General features: G+C 43.0%; 1 protein-coding gene across 1 annotated transcript in view; it reads left to right on the top strand.

The window, feature by feature from the left end:
• The window catches only part of LOC139391619 (triple functional domain protein-like), a 127117-nt gene that overhangs the window by 18210 nt on the left and 88466 nt on the right, over nt 1-20441 (top strand). The gene's annotated exons all lie outside the window — the stretch shown is intronic.

The raw sequence follows: 20441 nt of genomic DNA, 5'->3' as shown, positions 1-20441 counted from the left end.
CTTCCATTGATGTCTGTCTGTTGTAGCAGCATGTGTTTAGCGTGTGTGTTTTGACTGGGATCTTCCATTGATGTCTGTCTGTTGTAGCGGCATGTGTTTAGTGTGTGTGTTTTGACTGGGATCTGCTGAAGTGTCCCCCTCCCCTTCATCTCTCCAGTCTGGTCTAAAACTGATTTGTTTTACTTCCTTGTTTTTAGGCAGGGTTATAGGTTGAGTCATTCAGCAGTGATGTCACTGGTCTGCCCTATAAAGGGGTTAAAATAAATGATGTCTTCTAAGATCTAAAGGTTGAAACCAGTCCATCTGGTGGTTTGCTCTCTCTCTCGCTGGTCACACTGGGATAGGGGGAGGGAGGGAGGAGAGGGGGATGGATGGAGAGAGTGTTACGTAACGCTGGTTGTGACTTTGGTCCCTGACAGGCATATGTTTAGTGTGAGGGGCTCGGGTGGGCTGTTTCTCTCTCTCTCTCCTCATCCTGTGTCTCAGTCTCTTACTCTACCCTGTTATTAGAAGTCTGGTCGAATGGAGAGAATGTGACGGGGAGAGATGGCGAGATTCAACTGGCAACTGACATTCTGGGGAAAACGGGATGTTCATAGGGAGAGAGAAGGAATAGTGGTGAAAGAGAGGGAGTGAGAGGTAAGCAGGGAAGAGAGAGCCTAGGACAGACCGATGGAACGTTTTGAAATCTATTATTAATGCTTGTCACTAGCACAGATGGGCAATTATTATTATTTTGTATTTTTTGTGTGTGTGTGTGTGTGTGTGTGTGTGTGTGTGTCAGTTGTACCCACAGTAAGGGCATTGTTAAAGCGCTGCAGCTGTGGCTGATCAGCCTGGCCATCAGCCAATAAGATTGCCCCCTCAGTCTCCCGAGCCAATAGGATCACCCCCTCTGTTTCACCGACCAATCAAATCTCCTCCGTGGGGCTGGGAGTTGGGAGAATCGGATGTCAATCAAAGTTACCAAACTAGGCTAATGGGGGGTAGAGTAGCTGGCAACAAGACCAAGAGAGAGAAAGACAGAAAAAGAGAGCGGGAGTGTGAGAGAGTGCATTGTGTCTAGTAAATAATTACTAACAACAATCTGGTTGATGAACTAGTAGAGAGAACGGTGGAGGGAGGAAGAGATTGAGAGTGCTTAAGCCCTGAAAAACTGAAAACCAAAATGGGGAGAGGGAGAGGGGGAGAGAGAGACTCTCTCTAGTGACAATCTTCTCCGTCAGGACGTAGTGACACCTGCATCTATCTCACACACAGAGATTCACATTCCAGACTCTCTCAATTCATATACTTGATTGGCTTGGAAAGTGTTGGCACACATTGCCAAATCAAACATATAGACACATATCAAATCAATACAGTAAGAAATAAATTAAGACAATAATGAAATAGTGAGAAAGACCGGTAGAAATGTTTTTTGCTCTGGCTGGTCGTTCTACTGGCTGTCCCTGAGGTTGTGGCAGGAAGCTACAACTTTTGTAGGGAATATGGCACAAATGGGTTTTTCTCCCAATAGTTATTGGATTTTCTGTTTTTGTTGAATAATTTTTGTATTTGTTTTAAATTTGGGGGAACAACTTGCTCATAAGTCTGTATAGTTTTGTCAGATAGTCTGCCTCGTGTACTGTCTGACAGTACTTCATTATTTTATAGTGTCTTCTAGCCACGGGATGTACTTTGAGGGGGTTTTATTTATTTTTCTCGCCAACATGGGTGGTGGAAATGATTATTTTTGCACAAGTATAAAAATCAAGAACATATCTTTTTATTTACATGAAGTATTCAGACTCTTTGCTATGAAACTCGAAATTGAGTTCCGGTGCATCCTGTTTCCATTGATCACCCTTTAGATGTTTCTACAACTTGATTGGAGTCTATCTGTGGTAAATTCAATTGATTGGACAGGATTTGGAAAAGCACACACCTGTCTATATACGGTCCCACAGGTGGCAATGCATGTTAGAGCAATGAGGTCGAAGGAATTGTCCGTAGAGCTCTGAGACAGGATTGTGTCGAGGCACAGATTTGGGGAAGGGTACCAAAACATTTCTGCAGCATTCAAGGTCCCCAAGAACAACGTGACCTCCATCATTCTTCAATGGAAGAAGTTTGGAACCACCAAGACTCTTCCTAGTACTGGCCGCCCAGCCAAACTGAGCAATCAGGGGAGAAGGGCCTTGGTCAGGGAGATGACGAAGAACCCAATGGTCACTCTGACATAGCTCCAGAGCTCCTCTGTAGAGATGGGAGAAACTTCCAGAAGGACGACCATCTCTGCAGCACTACACCAATCAGGCCTTTTTGTTAGTGGCCAGACATAAGGCACATGACGGCCCACTTGGAGTTTGCCAAAGGGCGCCTAAAGGACTCTCATACCATGAGAAACAAGATTATCTGGTCTGATGAAACCAAGATTGAACTCTTTGGCCTGAATTCCAAGCGTCATGTCTGGAGGAAACCTGGCACCATCCCTACAGTGAAGCATGGTGGTGGCAGCATCATGCTGTGGGGATGTTTTTCAGCAGCAGGGACTGGGAGACTAGTCAGGATCGAGGGAAAGATGAACGGAGCAAAGTACAGAGAGATCCTTGATGAAAACCTGCTCAAGACCTCAGACTGGGGCAAAGATTCACCTTCCAACAGGACAACAACCCTATGCACACAGCCAAGACAACACAAGAGTTGCTTCAGGACAAGTCTCTGAATGTCCTTGAGTGGCCCAGCCAGAGCCCAGATTTGAGGCCGATCGAACATCTCTGGAGAGACCTGAAAATAGCTGTGCGGTGACGCTCCCCATCCAATCTGACAGAACTTGAGAGGATCTGCAAGGAAGAATGGGAGAAACTCCCCAAATACAGGTGTGCCAAGCTTGTAGTGTCATACCCAAGAAGACTGGAAGCTGTAATCGCTGCCAAAGGTGCTTCAACAAAGTTCTAAGTGAAGTGTCTGAATACTTACGTAAATGTCATATTTCAGTTTTGTATTTTTCATGAATTTGCATAAATATTGAACCTGTTTTTTTCTTTGTCATTAAGGGGTATTGTGTGTAGATTTAGGGGGGTGGGATTATTTAATACATTTTAGAAGAAGGCTGTAACGTAACAAATTGTGGAAAAAGTCAAGGGGTCTGAATACTTTCCCTGTCATCTGGACCTTTTTTGTAATATAATATTAGTATTTTTTTTAGATTGGCTGTCAGTGCCCAGGTGTAACAGAACTGTTGCTCTAGCTCGTCTTTTGTTGGGGACAGAAGCACTAGATCATCTGCATACAGGAAGCAGTTTATTTCTGTGTTAAGAGTGAGACCAGGGACTGTTGATTGCTCAAGTGTTTTAGCCAATTCATTTATATAGATATTAAATAGACTTGAGCTCAAGTTGTTCCCCTGTTTTACTCCACACCTGTGGGAAAATAAATCTGTATGTTTATCTCCAATTTTAACTGCTCACTTGTTATTCCTGTACATTGATTTGATGACGTCATATGTTTTTACTCCCACGCCATTTTGTAATTAGTTTGAATAAAATGCCTTCATGCCAAATTGAATCAAAAAGCTTTTTGGAAATCTACAAAGCAGGAGAAAATGTTTATTTTTTAAATATGAAAAAAAAACGTATTTTTCAATTAGGGTGTGTAGGGTATTAAAATGGTCTGATGTTTTATAATTAGGTATTAATCCAATTTGATTTCACTGAGTGCAGTAATCTGCTGTTAATGATATTGCAGAATATTTTCCCCAGGTTACTGTTGAAACAAATGCCACGATTATTGTTTGAATAATTGTCTGTTATCCAAACAGTTCACCTCTCTATTCCCATATCCTCCCTGCTCTACTCTGGAGAATGGGAACCAGTTTATGGGAATACCGGGAATTCCAACACAGGCCTCAGTTGAAAAAGGCCAGTGATGCAATGTATTTAGGCACGCCCTCTATGCTATCTCAAACGTACCATTACCCAAACCAGCCTGACCCATTCTCTCCCTGGGCCCCCATGAGGCCACTGTAACAGCTGACTTCAGATCAGTTTTCATGAGTTTAATCCGGACCATAACCATTATGAGATTAGCACTTTAACATGCTCTGGATCATCATACCAACGTGTTTGAGTGAGAGATGGTATGAAGAGAACTCTGCTCTCCATACCTCCCTCTCCATCTGTCCTGGCAACTGGCATATACTGACTGACACACACGCACACATTTCTCTTCTGTGCATGTTTGTACGTGTTTATAGTGTGTGTGTGTCTGTAAATTGCTTTGTGACTGCAAGGAACTAATGTTCACTTCACCTCCTGGAGCCCTCCTTAATCCGCAGCCTGTGATGTGTCTGTTTGAGTCCAGTCCTACATAAAGAGAGACCGATGACGTAGGCTTTCATACGCAGCAGAGATTGATTTGGTCTTGCCTTATTTTCCTTGAAATGATACATACAGGCCTCGTTCAGATTTTGACCGTGAACACGACGCCATGTCATCATTCACAGAAAGAAAAACCAACAGATTTGTCAAGTTCATTAACAAGGACACACACTCCGTAACACAGGATTATTTGACCCTTTGTCACTTGCTCATGTAGGATTCTGTAGATGCCAGACATAGATTGGCTGTAGCTATGGATCCCTTCAATCTATCATTTGACTTTCTGGCCTGAGTAACTCCTCACCCAAATATCCCCCCATACTCCCTCTATCCTCTCTCTCTCTCTCTCTCCTTCACTGCTGGGGGTGGTCATGTTACTGTCACGAATGCATGGAAGCGGATCTGAAGAGCACTGGATTTGACACTATCTTTTCTGAATGGGGCCTTTTTCGAACATTTGCTAAAAACCTGTATGCTACCCAGCCAGCATAGATGTTATCTGCATATGAGAGTCTCTGACCGTTATTTTACTGCTGTGTTGTGGTCATGTTCCAGGATTGAGGAGTTTACCATGTCAGTCACCGGCTTCATTAATAAGTGCACCAACGACATCATCCCCACAGTGACCGTACGTACATATCCCAACCAGAAGCCATGGATTACAGGAAACAGCCACACTGAGCTAAAGACTAGCTTTCAAGGAGCGTGACATTAATCCGGATGCTTATTAGAAATCCTGCAACGACCTCCGACGAACCATAAACAGGAAAAGCTTCAATACAGGACTAAGATTGAATTCTACTACGCCGGCTCTGACGCTCGGCGGATGTGGCAGGGCTTGCAAACTATCACGGATTTACAAAGGGCGGGCTTCCCAGTGACGCGAGCCTACTAGACGAGCTAAATGCCTTATATGCTTGCTTTGAGGCAAGCAACACTCAACCATGCATGAAACCACCAGCTGTTCCAGACGACTGTGTGAACACTCTCTTCGTAGCCGATGTGAGTAAGACCTTTTTAAACAGGTTAACATTCAAAAGGCAGATTACCAGGACATTTTCAGCCTCTCCCCAACCCAGTCTGTAAAACCTACATGTTTCAAGCAGACCACCGTAGTCCCTGTGTCCAAGAACGCAAAAGTAGCTCAGTAGCACTCACGTCTCTAGCCATGAGGTGCTTTGAAAGGCTGGTCATGGCTCACTTCAACACCATCATCTCAGACACTCTGGACCCACTCCAATTCACATACCGCCCAAACAAATCCACAGATGATGCCATCTCTATTGCACTCTACACTGCCCTTTCCCACCTGGACAAGAGGAACATTTATGTTCACCAACAACAATTAGACAGCCGATAGGGAGGAGGTCAGAGAGGTCAGAGGACTACAAACTCTGCCTCAATGTCAGCAAGACAAAGGTGCTGATCGTGGACTACAGGAAAAAGAGGGCCAAGCATACCCCCATTCGCATCGACAGGGCTGTAGTGTATCGGGTCGAGAGCTTCAAGTTACTCGGTGTCCACATCACTAAAGATCGATCATGGTCCACACTAGGGCTGTTACGGTGACCGTATTACCACCACACCAGCGGTCACGAGTCATGACGGTAGTCAAATTCCACATGACTGTTTAGTCACGGTAATTAGGCTTCTCCAAGTTCTGATGCTGCTGCTGGTCATTAGTAGCCTACCAAACTTACTAACTGCCTGGTACTCAGCACTCTATTGTCCCTCTAATCACCCTGACATCAATGCAAATGTAATCGAAAATGTAACACTTCATGAGAGCCCATGAGCTCATGTGGCGCAACATTTCTATAGGCTATGCAATTGTGTGAAAAAACTGAATACTGGCTTCTATTAAAAAGAGGAGGATCCCATCAGCTTTCTATAGGCTAGGCCTACTATATTTATATTAAGCACATTGATTTGATTGCTTGTCAAGCAATCAAATCAATCTTTACAACAGGAGTATAGCCTACCTGGCTGGCATGAAAACCGTCCTCCATTCGCTATTTAAGTGCACAGATGACATGTATTGGTCCATTCTAAATCAAAACGCATTTCACAAATATTATTTAGTATATGTAAATGCAATATTAAATCAATAATATTTTGATGGGTGACAATGATCACTTGTGAATGATGCCCAGTTTAAGGCAAGAAACAGTGCATGCTTTTTTTTTGTGACCTTTTTCAACTCACAGTAGCACACCTCATGTAGGCCTATATGTTTTGATAAGGTTTGTATCACAACTAAAGTGGCCAAATAACTTCTTAAAATGAAGCACATTAATCCGCTTTACAACGGGTGTAGAGCCTAACTGGCATACATATGTAGTTTCACCATAACAATTGACATTTTATAATAAAAGCATTACATGCATAATCACATTTGGGTTCCCTTTTGAGAATGGTGTTTTCTGCTAATGGAACATTCACACTTATAGCCTACTACCATGTGCTTATTGCTGCACTTATAATGTGAAGAAATGGCCTAGTAGTTTATCAACATTTTAAGATGAATGTTCTCATCTGTTGCGTCAGGCTCAGTGGTTGTATTCATTTGGGATCTATCGCATCCCAAAACTGTCCCAGACGTATGTTTGTAATATTTATTTATTGCACAGAATAGAATAGGTCAACTTTTGTACTATGGGGGAAAGTAGATTGACATAGGCTAGTGCTTTTGCTGTTCGTTAGACCTACTCATCTTGTTGACTGACGAAAAGTAAATGTGGACAGTTCTTTCAATATGCACGTCGGAATTGGATAAGGACGCACGCAGTGGCTTCCCCGATGTGTCTGTCTTCACTTGTAGCCTGTGAGAAAGGGAAGGGAATTATAATTATTATATTCAGCCCAAGGGCCACTGGCCGCAAAAGGCATTTTTTTTTTACGGGGCATTATGGCCACACAAAGGAGAAAAGACTAGTGCATCACCAGTCTCAACGTCAACAGTGAAGAGGTGACTCCGGGATGCTGGCCTTCTAGGCAGAGTTCCTCTGTCCAGTGTCTGTTCTTTTGCCCATCTTAATCTTTTTTAAATATTATTGGCCAGTTTGAGATATGGCTTTTTCTTTGCAACTCTGCCTAGAAGGCCAGCATCCCGGGGTCGCCTCTTCACCGTTGACGTTGAGACTGGTGTTTTGTGGGTACTATTTCATGAAGCTGCCAGTTGAGGACTTGTGAGGCATCTGTTTCTCAAACTAGACACTCTAATGTACTTGTCCTCTTGCTCAGTTGTGCACCAGGGCTTCCCACTCCTCTCTATTCTGGTTAGAGCCAGTTTGCGCTGTTCTGTGAAGGGAGTAGTACACAGTGTTGTATGAGATCTTCAGTTTCTTGGCAATTTCTCGCATGGAATAGCCTTCATTTCTCAGAACAAGAATAGACTGACGAGTTTCAGAAGAAAGTTATTTGTTTCTGACCATTTTGAGCCTGTAATCAAACCCACAAATGTTGATGCTCCAGAAACTCAACTAGTCTAAAGAAGGCCAGTTTTATTGCTTCTTTCATCAAGACAACCGTTTTCAGCTGTGCTAACATAATTGCAAAAGGGTTTTCTAATGATCAATTAGCCTTTTTAAAATGATAAACTTGGATTAGCTAACACAATGTGCCATTGGAACACAGGAGTGATGGTTGCTGATGTAGATACTCAATAAAACATCTGCCGTTTCCAGCTACAATAGTAATTTACAACATTAACAATGTCTACACTGTATTTCTGATCAATTTGTTGTTATTTTAATTGACAAAAAATGGCTTTTCTTTCAAAAACAAGGACATTTCTAAGTGACCCCAAACTTTTGAATGGTAGTGTACATATCTACCTCAACTCGGTACTGGTACCTGTATATACACTGACTGTACAAAACATTAGGGGCACCTTCCCGAACAGCCTAATTTCGTCGGGTCGTGGACACTAAAAGGTTTTGAAAGCATTCCACAGGGATGCTGGCCCATGTACTCCAATGCTTCCCACTTGTGTCAAGTTGGCTGGATGTCCTTTGGGTGGTGGACCATTCTTGATACACACAGGTAACTGTTAAGCGTGAAAAACCCAGTAGTGCTGCAGTTCTTGACACAAACTGGTGCGCCTGGTACCTACTACTCTGTTCAAAGGCATTTACATGTTTTTGTCACCCTCCTGAATGACTCAAATATACAATCCATGTCTCAAGGCTTCAAAATATATATTTTTAACTTTATCCTCCACTTCATCTACACTGATTTGAAATGGATTTAACAAGTGACATCTAAGGAATCATATCTTTCACCTGGCTTCACCTGGTCGGTCTGTCATCGATAGAGCAGATGTTCTTAATGTTTTGTATAGCGTTACTAATTTTATATTTTTTATAACATTTATTATTACGTGTTATTACTTTTAAATTATTTCTCATTTTTTTTCTCAGCATTTTTAAGGGCCTGTAATTTCACTGTTTGTTGTCACATGCTTCGTTAACAGGTGTAAAGTAAAATTTTATTTGAATTCTCTCTAAGCCACACACACACACACACACACACACACACACACACACAAACCGACACAGGACACCAGCTCACACAGGAGGAGCTGCTAGCTTCTTAGTTTAGCATACATTGGCCTGGCTTAGCACCACTCCTCAAAAGCAATTGTTTTTTTTGTTGCCCAAAAAATATATCTTAGCCTTGGTTAGCTTAATTTCGATAGCATAGGATTATGGGGCTAATTCTTGTCTTTCACAATGTAATTAGCATCTGTTTTGGCGTAGCTTAGCTGGAGGTGTGTTAGCAAAGGAGCTAGTTCCACATGCTGCCTGGCCGGTTGGAGTGACAGACTTTGTAAAACTGGGAATAAAACATGCAGATGTGTTGGAGGAGGATAACGTCCATACTGTGGACCCTTTTCACGTGTGGCTTTACACACCGACAGGCCCGCTCATCCAGCTGACGGGTATGCCAAACGTTTAGGGTGGATCATCTAAAATGGCAACCGGTTCCTTTATTTATGGTGTACCACGTGGTGCTCCGACCAAAGGAAATAATGGCCATTTCAGATTCTGCCTTTTGATCAGGAGAGGAAGTATCTTTATAGAGTATCTAGATGCACTATTCCGCTCTCCCCTCTTTGGTTTGAATGGTAAAGTAATGGTTAAAGACAGCTACGTTTTTTGAAGAGTGAGGGCGGGAAAGAGAGAGGGAGAGCAGAGAGAAAAAACAGAAAGTGGCCCATCCCTCCACCCGTGTCCGTTTGCTGTGGTCGAGTCAGGGTGACATCATCGTCTGCAGCAGCATTGCAGGGTTTTTACTTTCCTTTCTTCCTCTCTCTTTTTCTTGTTCACTCGTTTTTTTGTTGTTGCTCGTCCATCCTGGCCGTCACTTCTCAGCTGCTTTCATAAATCCTCAGCTCTCCCCTCTCTCTCTCTCCTCTCTCTCTCCTCTCTCGTGTTTCTTTGTGGCCTTGTGTGTATCAGATATTTGTGTGTGTGTAGTTGCAGCTGTAAGTCTATGGATTCTGGCCTGTCTAGCTGCTCCCATAAGTGTAAAGATGTCTGTGAAAAAACACATCCTATTCAAATCAAATCAAATCAAATTTTATTTGTCACATACACATGGTTAGCAGATGTTAATGCGAGTGTAGCGAAATGCTTGTGCTTCTAGTTCCGACAATGCAGTAATAACAAGTAATCTAACTAACAATTCCAAAACTACTGTCTTGTACACAGTGTAAGGGGATAAAGAATATGTACATAAGGATATATGAATGAGTGATGATACAGAGCAGCATAGGCAAGATACAGTAGATGGTATCGAGTACAGTATGTACAAATGAGATGAGTATGTAAACAAAGTGGCATAGTTTAAAGTGGCTAGTGATACATGTATTACATAAGGATACAGTCGATGATATAGAGTACAGTATATACGTATGCATATGAGATGAATAATGTAGGGTAAGTAACATTATATAAGGTAGCATTGTTTAAAGTGGCTAGTGATATATTTACATCATTTCCCATCAATTCCCATTATTAAAGTGGCTGGAGTTGAGTCAGTGTCAGTGTGTTGGCAGCAGCCACTCAGTGTTAGTGGTGGCTGTTTAACAGTCTGATGGCCTTGAGATAGAAGCTGTTTTTCAGTCTCTCGGTCCCAGCTTTGATGCACCTGTACTGACCTCGCCTTCTGGATGATAGCGGGGTGAACAGGCAGTGGCTCGGGTGGTTGATGTCCTTGATGATCTTTATGGCCTTCCTGTGACATCGGGTGGTGTAGGTGTCCTGGAGGGCAGGTAGTTTGCCCCCGGTGATGCGTTGTGCAGACCTCACTACCCTCTGGAGAGCCTTACGGTTGAGGGCGGTGCAGTTGCCATACCAGGCGGTGATACAGCCCGCCAGGATGCTCTCGATTGTGCATCTGTAGAAGTTTGTGAGTGCTTTTGGTGACAAGCCGAATTTCTTCAGCCTCCTGAGGTTGAAGAGGCGCTGCTGCGCCTTCTTCACGATGCTGTCTGTGTGAGTGGACCAATTCAGTTTGTCTGTGATGTGTATGCCGAGGAACTTAACTTGCTACCCTCTCCACTACTGTTCCATCGATGTGGATAGGGGGGTGTTCCCTCTGCTGTTTCCTGAAGTCCACAATCATCTCCTTAGTTTTGTTGACGTTGAGTGTGAGGTTATTTTCCTGACACCACACTCCGAGGGCCCTCACCTCCTCCCTGTAGGCCGTCTCGTCGTTGTTGGTAATCAAGCCTACCACTGTAGTGTCGTCCGCAAACTTGATGATTGAGTTGGAGGCGTGCATGGCCACGCAGTCGTGGGTGAACAGGGAGTACAGGAGGGGCTCAGAACGTACCCTTGTGGGGCCCCAGTGTTGAGGATCAGCGGGGAGGAGATGTTGTTGCCTACCCTCACCACCTGGGGGCGGCCCGTCAGGAAGTCCAGTACCCAGTTGCACAGGGCGGGGTCGAGACCCAGGGTCTCGAGCTTGATGACGAGCTTGGAGGGTACTATGGTGTTGAATGCCGAGCTGTAGTCGATGAACAGCATTCTCACATAGGTATTCCTCTTGTCCAGATGGGTTAGGGCAGTGTGCAGTGTGGTTGAGATTGCATCGTCTGTGGACCTATTTGGGCGGTAAGCAAATTGGAGTGGGTCTAGGGTGTCAGGTAGGGTGGAGGTGATATGGTCCTTGACTAGTCTCTCAAAGCACTTCATGATGACGGATGTGAGTGCTACGGGGCGGTAGTCGTTTAGCTCAGTTACCTTAGCTTTCTTGGGAACAGGAACAATGGTGGCCCTCTTGAAGCATGTGGGAACAGCAGACTGGTATAGGGATTGATTGAATATGTCCGTAAACACACCGGCCAGCTGGTCTGCGCATGCTCTGAGGGCGCGGCTGGGGATGCCGTCTGGGCCTGCAGCCTTGCGAGGGTTAACACGTTTAAATGTCTTACTCACCTCGGCTGCAGTGAAGGAGAGACCGCATGTTTTCGTTGCAGGCCGTGTCAGTGGCACTGTATTGTCCTCAAAGCGGGCAAAAAAGTTATTTAGTCTGCCTGGGAGCAAGACATCCTGGTCCGTGACTGGGCTGGATTTCTTCCTGTAGTCCGTGATTGACTGTAGACCCTGCCACATGCCTCTTGTGTCTGAGCCGTTGAATTGAGATTCTACTTTGTCTCTGTACTGGCGCTTAGCTTGTTTGATAGCCTTGCGGAGGGAATAGCTGCACTGTTTGTATTCGGTCATGTTACCAGACACCTTGCCCTGATTAAAAGCAGTGGTTCGCGCTTTCAGTTTCACACGAATGCTGCCATCAATCCACGGTTTCTGGTTAGGGAATGTTTTAATCGTTGCTATGGGAACGACATCTTCAACGCACGTTCTAATGAACTCGCACACCGAATCAGCGTATTCGTCAATGTTGTTATCTGACGCAATACGAAACATCTCCCAGTCCACGTGATGTAAGCAGTCTTGGAGTGTGGAGTCAGCTTGGTCGGACCAGCGTTGGACAGACCTCAGCGTGGGAGCCTCTTGTTTTAGTTTCTGTCTGTAGGCAGGGATCAACAAAATGGAGTCGTGGTCAGCTTTTCCGAAAGGGGGGCGGGGCAGGGCCTTATATGCGTCGCGGAAGTTAGAGTAACAATGATCCAAGGTCTTTCCACCCCTGGTTGCGCAATCGATATGCTGATAAAATTTGGGGAGTCTTGTTTTCAGATTAGCCTTGTTAAAATCCCCAGCTACAATGAATGCAGCCTCCGGATAAATCGTTTCCAGTTTGCAGAGAGTTAAATAAAGTTCGTTCAGAGCCATCGACGTGTCTGCTTGGGGGGGGATATATACGGCTGTGATTATAATCGAAGAGAATTCTCTTGGTAGATAATGCGGTCTACATTTGATTGTGAGGAATTCTAAATCAGGTGAACAGAAGGATTTGAGTTCCTGTATGTTTCTTTCATCACACCATGTCACGTTGGCCATGAGGCATACGCCCCCGCCCCTCTTCTTACCAGAAAGATGTTTGTTTCTGTCAGCGCGATGCGTGGAGAAACCCGTTGGCTGCACCGCTTCGGATAGAGTCTCTCCAGTGAGCCATGTTTCAGTGAAGCAAAGGACGTTAGTCTCTGATGTCCCTCTGGAATGCTACCCTTGCTCGGATTTCATCAACCTTGTTGTCAAGAGACTGGACATTGGCAAGAAGAATGCTAGGGAGTGGTGTGCGGTGTGCCCGTCTCCGGAGTCTGACCAGAAGACCGCCTCGTTTCCCTCTCTTTCGGAGTCGTTTTTTTGGGTCGCTGCATAGGATCCACTCCGTTGTCCTGTTTGTAAGGCAGAACACAGGGTCCGCGTCGCGAAAAACATATTCTTGGTCGTACTGATGGTGAGTTGACGCTGATCTTATATTCAGTAGTTCTTCTCGACTGTATGTAATGAAACCTAAGATGACCTGGGGTACTAATGTAAGAAATAACACGTAAAAAAACAAAAAACTGCATAGTTTCCTAGGAACGCAAAGCGAGGCGGCCATCTCTGTCGGCGCCGGAAGTCTATTGTGTGTGTGTGTGTGTGTGTGAGCTGTATTTAAAAAGCAATTAGCAATCTGTCACACAGATACACACCCACACACACACACACACACACACACACACAGACAGACACACATGCACAGACACTCTCACCCCTCTCCTCCCCACTGAGTATGGTTGTGGGTATACTGAGTATGGTTGTGGGTATACTGAGTATGGTTGTGGGTATACTGAGTATGGTTGTGGGTATACTGAGTATGGTTGTGGGTATACTGAGTATGGTTGTGGGAGTGTAGAAAGTGTTCCAGAAGCTCACCACAGGGGCAGCTGAATATAGAGGAGCTCAGGTCATAACACACTACAAGTAACACTGGAATTATTATGGAATACAGAGCAGGGCCAAGGAACACACACACTTCTTCTTCCTACAGGCAGACTACTAGGAGCCTGTCTGAGTCTGGTCACTACTCTCCCATCTGACGTGGATGTGTGGTTATATAATTGAATAAAGATGAGGGCTATTGCTATACAGTATTAGTTTAGTGAATTCACAGAGCACTACAAGGCTTCCTCTACCCACTTACACACACACACACACACACACTTTCACCTACTGTAAAGACGAACCTTAACGTCCATCACCATTCTACACCCGGCACAGCCAGAAGAGGGCTGGCCACCCCTCAGAGCCTGGTTCCTCTCTAGGTTTATCCCTAGATTCCTGCCTTTCTAGCTTTTTTCCTAGCTACTGTGCTTCTACATCTGCATTGCTTGCTGTTTGGATTTTTAGGCTGGGTTTCTGGATAGCACTTTGACATCTGCTGATGTAAAAAGGGCTTTATAAATACATTTGATTCAAGTCCATGGTAACCAACTGAGATAAAACCTAGGTATTTGGCTATTGCACAAACCACCTCCTCTCTCTTAGGTGGGTGGGCTTTGCAATACAATTTGTATTTATGTATATAATCTCATTGTACCCCCTCGGGGAAGTTGAGATAAAGATGAAAATGAGAGTAAACTATAGATCATTATTTTCTTGTCACCTCAGATATTGGAGGATTACTATAGCAATACATACTCCCACAATGCCTTTGGGAAGGGAGACATGCCATGCCCCCAGATTTCTCTGTGTATGTGCTACTTTCCCCCAAGCTCTAAATGTATGGCCCATGAATAACAGCATGATAGAAAGATGTGTGTGTGTGTGTGTGTGCTCACTTACTCCTCTGTGAGGCGCTGTAACATTGCAGAAAGAGAGCAATGTCACTCTCTCGCACTCTTCAATTCAAAAGGCTTTATTGGCATGGGAAACTTGTTTACATTGCCAAAGAAAGTGCAATAGATGCAACAAAAATTAAATGAACAATCAGAAATTAGCAGTAAACATAACACTTCAAATGTTATATTACTGGCTATATTAATTAAATGTACAAAAGGGAAAATAAATAGACGGATCAATATAGTTTGCATTTACAATGGTGTTTGTTCTTCACTGGTTGCCCTTTTCTTGTGGGAACAGGTCACAAATCTTGCTGCTGTGATGGCACACTGGTATTTCACCCAGTAGATATGAGTTTATCAAAATGTGTAATTGTTTTCAAATTCTTTGTGGGTCTGTTTAATCTGAGGAAAATATGTCTCTAATATGGTCATACGTTGGACAGGAGGTTAGGAAGTGCAGCTCAGTTTCCACCTCATTTTGTGGGTAGTGGGCACATAGCCTGTCTGCTCTTGAGAGCCATGTCTGCCACTGAGTCTGTACATATACAAAGCTTTCCTTGGTCAGGTATTCAGCCCCTGTGTACTCTCTGTTTATGGTCAAATAGCATTACAGTTGGCTTTGTTTTTTTATTAGTTCTTTCCAATGTGTCAAGTAATTAATTAACTTTTTGTTTTCTCATGATTTGGTTGGGTGTTGCTGTACTGGGGCTCTGTCACGTTCTGATCTTTATTTCCTTTGTTTTGTCTTTATTTAGTATGGTCAGGGCGTGAGTTGGGGTGGGCAGTCTGTTTGTTTTTCTATGTTGGTTTTTGTGTTCAGCCTAGTATGGTTCTCAATCAGAGGCAGGTGTTGTTAGTTGTCTCTGATTGAGAATCATACTTAGGTAGCCTGGGTTTCACTGTTTGTTTCCGTGTGAGTGTTTGTCGCCACACAGTACTGTTTCGGTTTTCATCACATCGTTTATTGTTTTGTATTTCAGTGTTCAGTTCGTTTTTAATAAATCGTCATGAACACTTACCACGCTGCATCTTGGTCCGATCCTTACTCCTCTTCAGACGAAATCTGCCGTTACAGGCTCTGTGTGTCTGCTTGTGTTTTGTGAACTCTTCTCTAGGTTCATCTCTCTGTAGGCAGGAGCATGGACAAAAAACAAAAAACCTACCGGGCCCCTAACATAGAAATCAGAATGTTTCAGATTAAAATAACGCACTGAACAATGTGTGTTAGTACATTTAATAACTATAAGCTTCAGCTGCTCTATACTACAATTGATCAGATTCTAGTTTCCACCTTCATGCTTTGCCTAAATTAACAGCATTGCAAACATTTTTGGTACCTAATGTTAACAAAAGCTGCTGTGTCATGAGATTTGTAAGATGCTTTATTATAAATAACTACGTAATTGGTGACTTATTTTGTAATGTATTGTAGTCAGTTTTAATGAAGAAATTACCAATGATCCATGTTTCAGATTAAATCATTTATTACCAATTCTTATAAACAAGGCTAACCCTCTTCTTCCTTTTGCATAAGACTTTCTAGCACTTTCTTTAAATTCAAGAAAACGTCAATTATTTGCAACTCACCTGTTCCCTGAACTCTATCTTTGTGTACATATCTCACCAATAATACATTTTGCTCAGTATGGGAAATGTCTGGAGTTGCATCACATATAACTGAGTAATTAATTGCATCTTCTCTTTCATGAAGTATTGTTTTCAAAACCCTTTGACCACATATTCCTATGATCTCGTTTTGGCTCTCAGGGCTGAGGTCAGTCGTGCTCCTTTCTTTTTGTCCCGACGTAATAGCGGGTCATAATTTGACAACAGTTCCAGTAAGCCTAGGTAATGACCATTATGTACATCAAGACTGAGTGATTTCCCCCAGAATGGCAGATTCCTAGATGCTAAGTACAGTGTCACATCCACAATCCTTTCTAGAAGTCTCTGTTTTTATACATTTCTGACTGGGTTTGTTTCTGCAGCTGACTGTCTATACCTGCAGCTGACTGTCTATACCTGCAGCTGACTGTCTATACCTGCAGCTGTTGTTACGGTTTGCTGCAGATTTTTCCATTTCCAGTAACAGTTCTGGACACCATCCTCATTCTCTGGTAGTTTGTCATACATTCTCCGCCATTTCACTGATGTTATCTTATAGCCATCCTTATAGCCATCCTTATCTTATAGCCATCCCAGAGAACTGGGTGATGGTTTACTTTGCCCTTGAGAAAAAAAACACATGGAATGCAATATAATGCCTTTACACTCTTACCATAAATAAAACAGTCTCTCTGCAATCTCTTCCGTTTTCTGACTTACTGTACTGTAAATAATTGGGGAATGGCTCACCTTCTGAGTCTAGGGGCATGATTTTATACAGTTCTGTCTCTTCACACACCTGTTGGCTAGTCTGTGAACAATAGCTTCTCTTTCATGGTCTTGTACTTTCTCTGGCCACAGTGCTGGATCATCTAAAACCTCATCTTCCTCACTTAGAATCTGTCCATACTCTTCCTTTCCCTTATTACATGCTTGTTCATTCTCTTCTGTCAGTCCTTCACTGGCACTGCGGCTACTCTTTAACTCCTCTTCCTCCTCCCTGCTCTCCTCTGCATCAGTCTGACAGCTTTCTGCTGACATTCTGCCAACCTGGGGTCTCTAGGCACTAGGAAGTGAGTACACAAAGGGAATGTTAGGTTTAATGTTCACTCCTACAAAGGTTACCACACTAAAAATCTACTACTGAAAGAAAAAAGGTTTTAACAGTATACATATCAAATAGAATACGTATTTAAGTATGTCTAAGTCATCATGTGCCGAACTTGTCCGTTTTAAAAATGGTCTAGTTATGCAGCTGCTCCTACAAAACTGCCCCACCTCCAAGGTCCGCTGTTTCAGCTTCATGTAGGGGACACACATTGGGATCTTTGTCTACAGCAGTAGTAGTAGTCGCATCTACAGTATGGATAGGTAGGCTACATGTTAGGTTTTAATTTTAGTCTAGCTAGCTAACAAATATCACGCAAATATTGGGGACTACAGTTGTAATAGTATCAAAATAATAGCTAATTAGCTAGCCATAACTGATAGTGAGTCCACGGTAGGCAGCTAGCTACCTGTAGCTAGCAGACTATCAAGCTAGCTATATTGGCTAGCTAGGTGACTCAGTTCGGCAGGCCGGCTGTACTGACTTACCACTCAAATCGTTCTCCTCGTTTTTTTTCTGGAAAAAAGCGTAGTGAGTAATTTTTTTCCTGAATTTTGCTTTATCTGTCTCTGCAGAAAATGAAAGAGGGGCATAGTGGTTATCTCTCGTGAACAGTCAGATCAGTGGTATTTATTTTCTCCTCGTGGAGAATGGACCAAACCATGTGCATTATGGGGGGGGTACAAACGGGATGGTTGGTTAGAGATGCCTGATCTGATCATGGTTATACGTTTTAATTTATCACATATTTCTTTTGTCTAACATTTTTTAAATGGTAAACAAATATTTTTCTAAACATTTAGGGGCCCCTACCATGCTATGGCCCCATGAATCATTCATGTTTTCCACCCCTTAACAATGCCCTTGTCTGTAGGTGATGGCTTTGTTATGGAAGGTTTGGGAATTTCTTCCTTTTGGGTGGTTTTAGAATTTAACAGGTATTTTCTGGATTTTGATAATTAGCAGGTATCGTCCTAAAAGGGGCTGCATGGTCAATCCGACTCTGCATTGGCCGTGCAGCATTTACTGTGATGCGGCTTCCGGGAATTCATACTTCACGGATCAGCGCAGAGCTGTTGTGAAGGTAGTTGTCAAGGAAGTGAGTTTGGGTTGGTACAGGACCCCCCCACCTACTGTCAACCAATCATGTCAATGCGGAGCTATACGGAGCCCTCCACATTGTTACACAATTTGGGAGGCACACGACGATGCGGTACAGAGCTCAATTTGGCCTCTGCAAGCCTCCGGAGGCTCCGCAATTGTGTCACATACGGAGCTGCCGGCCACATTTTCAGATTAAGAATAAATTGGCTTTAATTCTGCTCTGCATGCATTATTTGGGGTTTTATGTTGCACACTGAGGATTTTTTTTGCAGAATTCTGCATGCAGTCTCAATTTGGTGTAGTCCAATTTTGTGAATTCTTGGTTAGTGAGTGGACCGTAGACCTTACAACCGTAGGATGCTGAAAACGCAGATCCCACGATAGTTATTGGGGTCAAATTTGTCTCCACTTTTGTAGATTGGGGTGATCAGTCCTTGGCTCGAAATATTGGAGAAGATGCCAGAGTTGAAGATGATGGTAAAAAGTTTTATTATAGCCAATTGGAATTTGTGATCTGTGTATTTTGTCATTTTATTCAGGATACCATCAACACCACAGGCCTTTTTGGGTTGGAGGGTTTGTATTTTGTCCTGTAGTTCATTCAATGTAATTGGAGAATCCAGTGGGATCTGGTAGTCTTTAAAAGCTGAATCTAAGATTTGTCATTGATTATGTTTTTACTGTTTCTTCTTTTTTATAGAGCCAAAATATTTGCGAATTGGTTTATCCATATGTCTCTGTTTTGTATAGATAGCTCTTTGTGTTGTTGGTTTAGTGTGTTCCAATTTTCCCAGAAGTGGTTTCATTCTATGGATTCTACATTGAGCTGGTTTCTGACTGGTTTCTGTGCTGTTTGTTTCACCATAGTGAAGGCATAGGCTCAGGTTTTCTTGGTCTCTGTGTTTGTGGTTGGATAGGTTTCTCAATTTCTTTCTTAGGTTTTTGCATTCTTCATCAAACCATTTGTCATTGTTGTTCATTTTCTTATGTTGTCTGCTTTAAAAAAAATGATATGGAAGCTGAAAAGTCAAATATACTGTTTAGGTCAGTGATAAAGTGATCTACAGTACTACTGCCAAGGGATGAGCTGTAGGTGTACCTACCATAGGAGTCCCCTCGAACCCTACCATTGACTAAGTACAGACTAGAGGTCGACCGATTATGATTTTTCAACACCGATACCGATTAATCGGCCGATTAAAAAAAATATATATATATATATATTTGTAATAATGACAATTACAACAATACTGAATTAACACTTATTTTAACTTAATATAATACATCAATAAAATCAATTTAGCCTCAAGTAGATAATGAAACATGTTCAATTTGGTTTAAATAATGCAAAAACAAAGTGTTGGAGAAGAACGTAAAAGTGCAATATGTGCTATGTAAGAAAGCTAATGTTTCAGTTCCTTGCTCAGAACATGAGAACATATGAAAGCTGGTGGTTTCTTTTAACATGAGTCTTCAATATTCCCAAGTAAGAAGTTTTAGGTTGTAGTTATTATAGGAATTATATAACTATTTCCCTCTATACCATTTGTATTTCATTAACCTTTGACTATTGGATGTTCTTATAGGCACTTTAGTATTGTCAGTGTAACAGTATAGCTTCCGTCCCTCTCCTCGCTCCTACCTGGGCTCGAACCAGAAACACAATGAAAACAGCCACCACATCGAAGCAGCGTTACCCATGCAGAGCAAGGGAAACAACCACCCCAAGGCTCAGAGCGAGTGAAGTTTGAAACGCTATTAGCGCGCTAACTAGCCAGCCATTTCACTTCGGTCACACCAGCCTCATCTCCGGAGTTGATAGGTTTGAAGTCATAAACAGCGCAATGCTTGACGCACAACGAAGAGCTGCTGGCAAAACGCACAAAAGTGCTGTTTGAATGAATGTTTACACGCCTGCTTCTGCCTACCACCGCTCAGTCAGATACTTAGTTGTATGCTTGTATGCTCAGTCAGATTTTATGCAACACAGGACACGCTAGATAATATCTAGTAATATCATCAACCA

Source organism: Oncorhynchus clarkii, chromosome 32, assembly GCF_045791955.1.
Source record: "Oncorhynchus clarkii lewisi isolate Uvic-CL-2024 chromosome 32, UVic_Ocla_1.0, whole genome shotgun sequence".
Taxonomy (NCBI): Eukaryota; Metazoa; Chordata; class Actinopteri; order Salmoniformes; family Salmonidae; genus Oncorhynchus; species Oncorhynchus clarkii.
The sequence above is the reverse complement of the archived record's forward strand: the minus strand, read 5'-3'. Positions and strand labels throughout refer to the sequence as shown.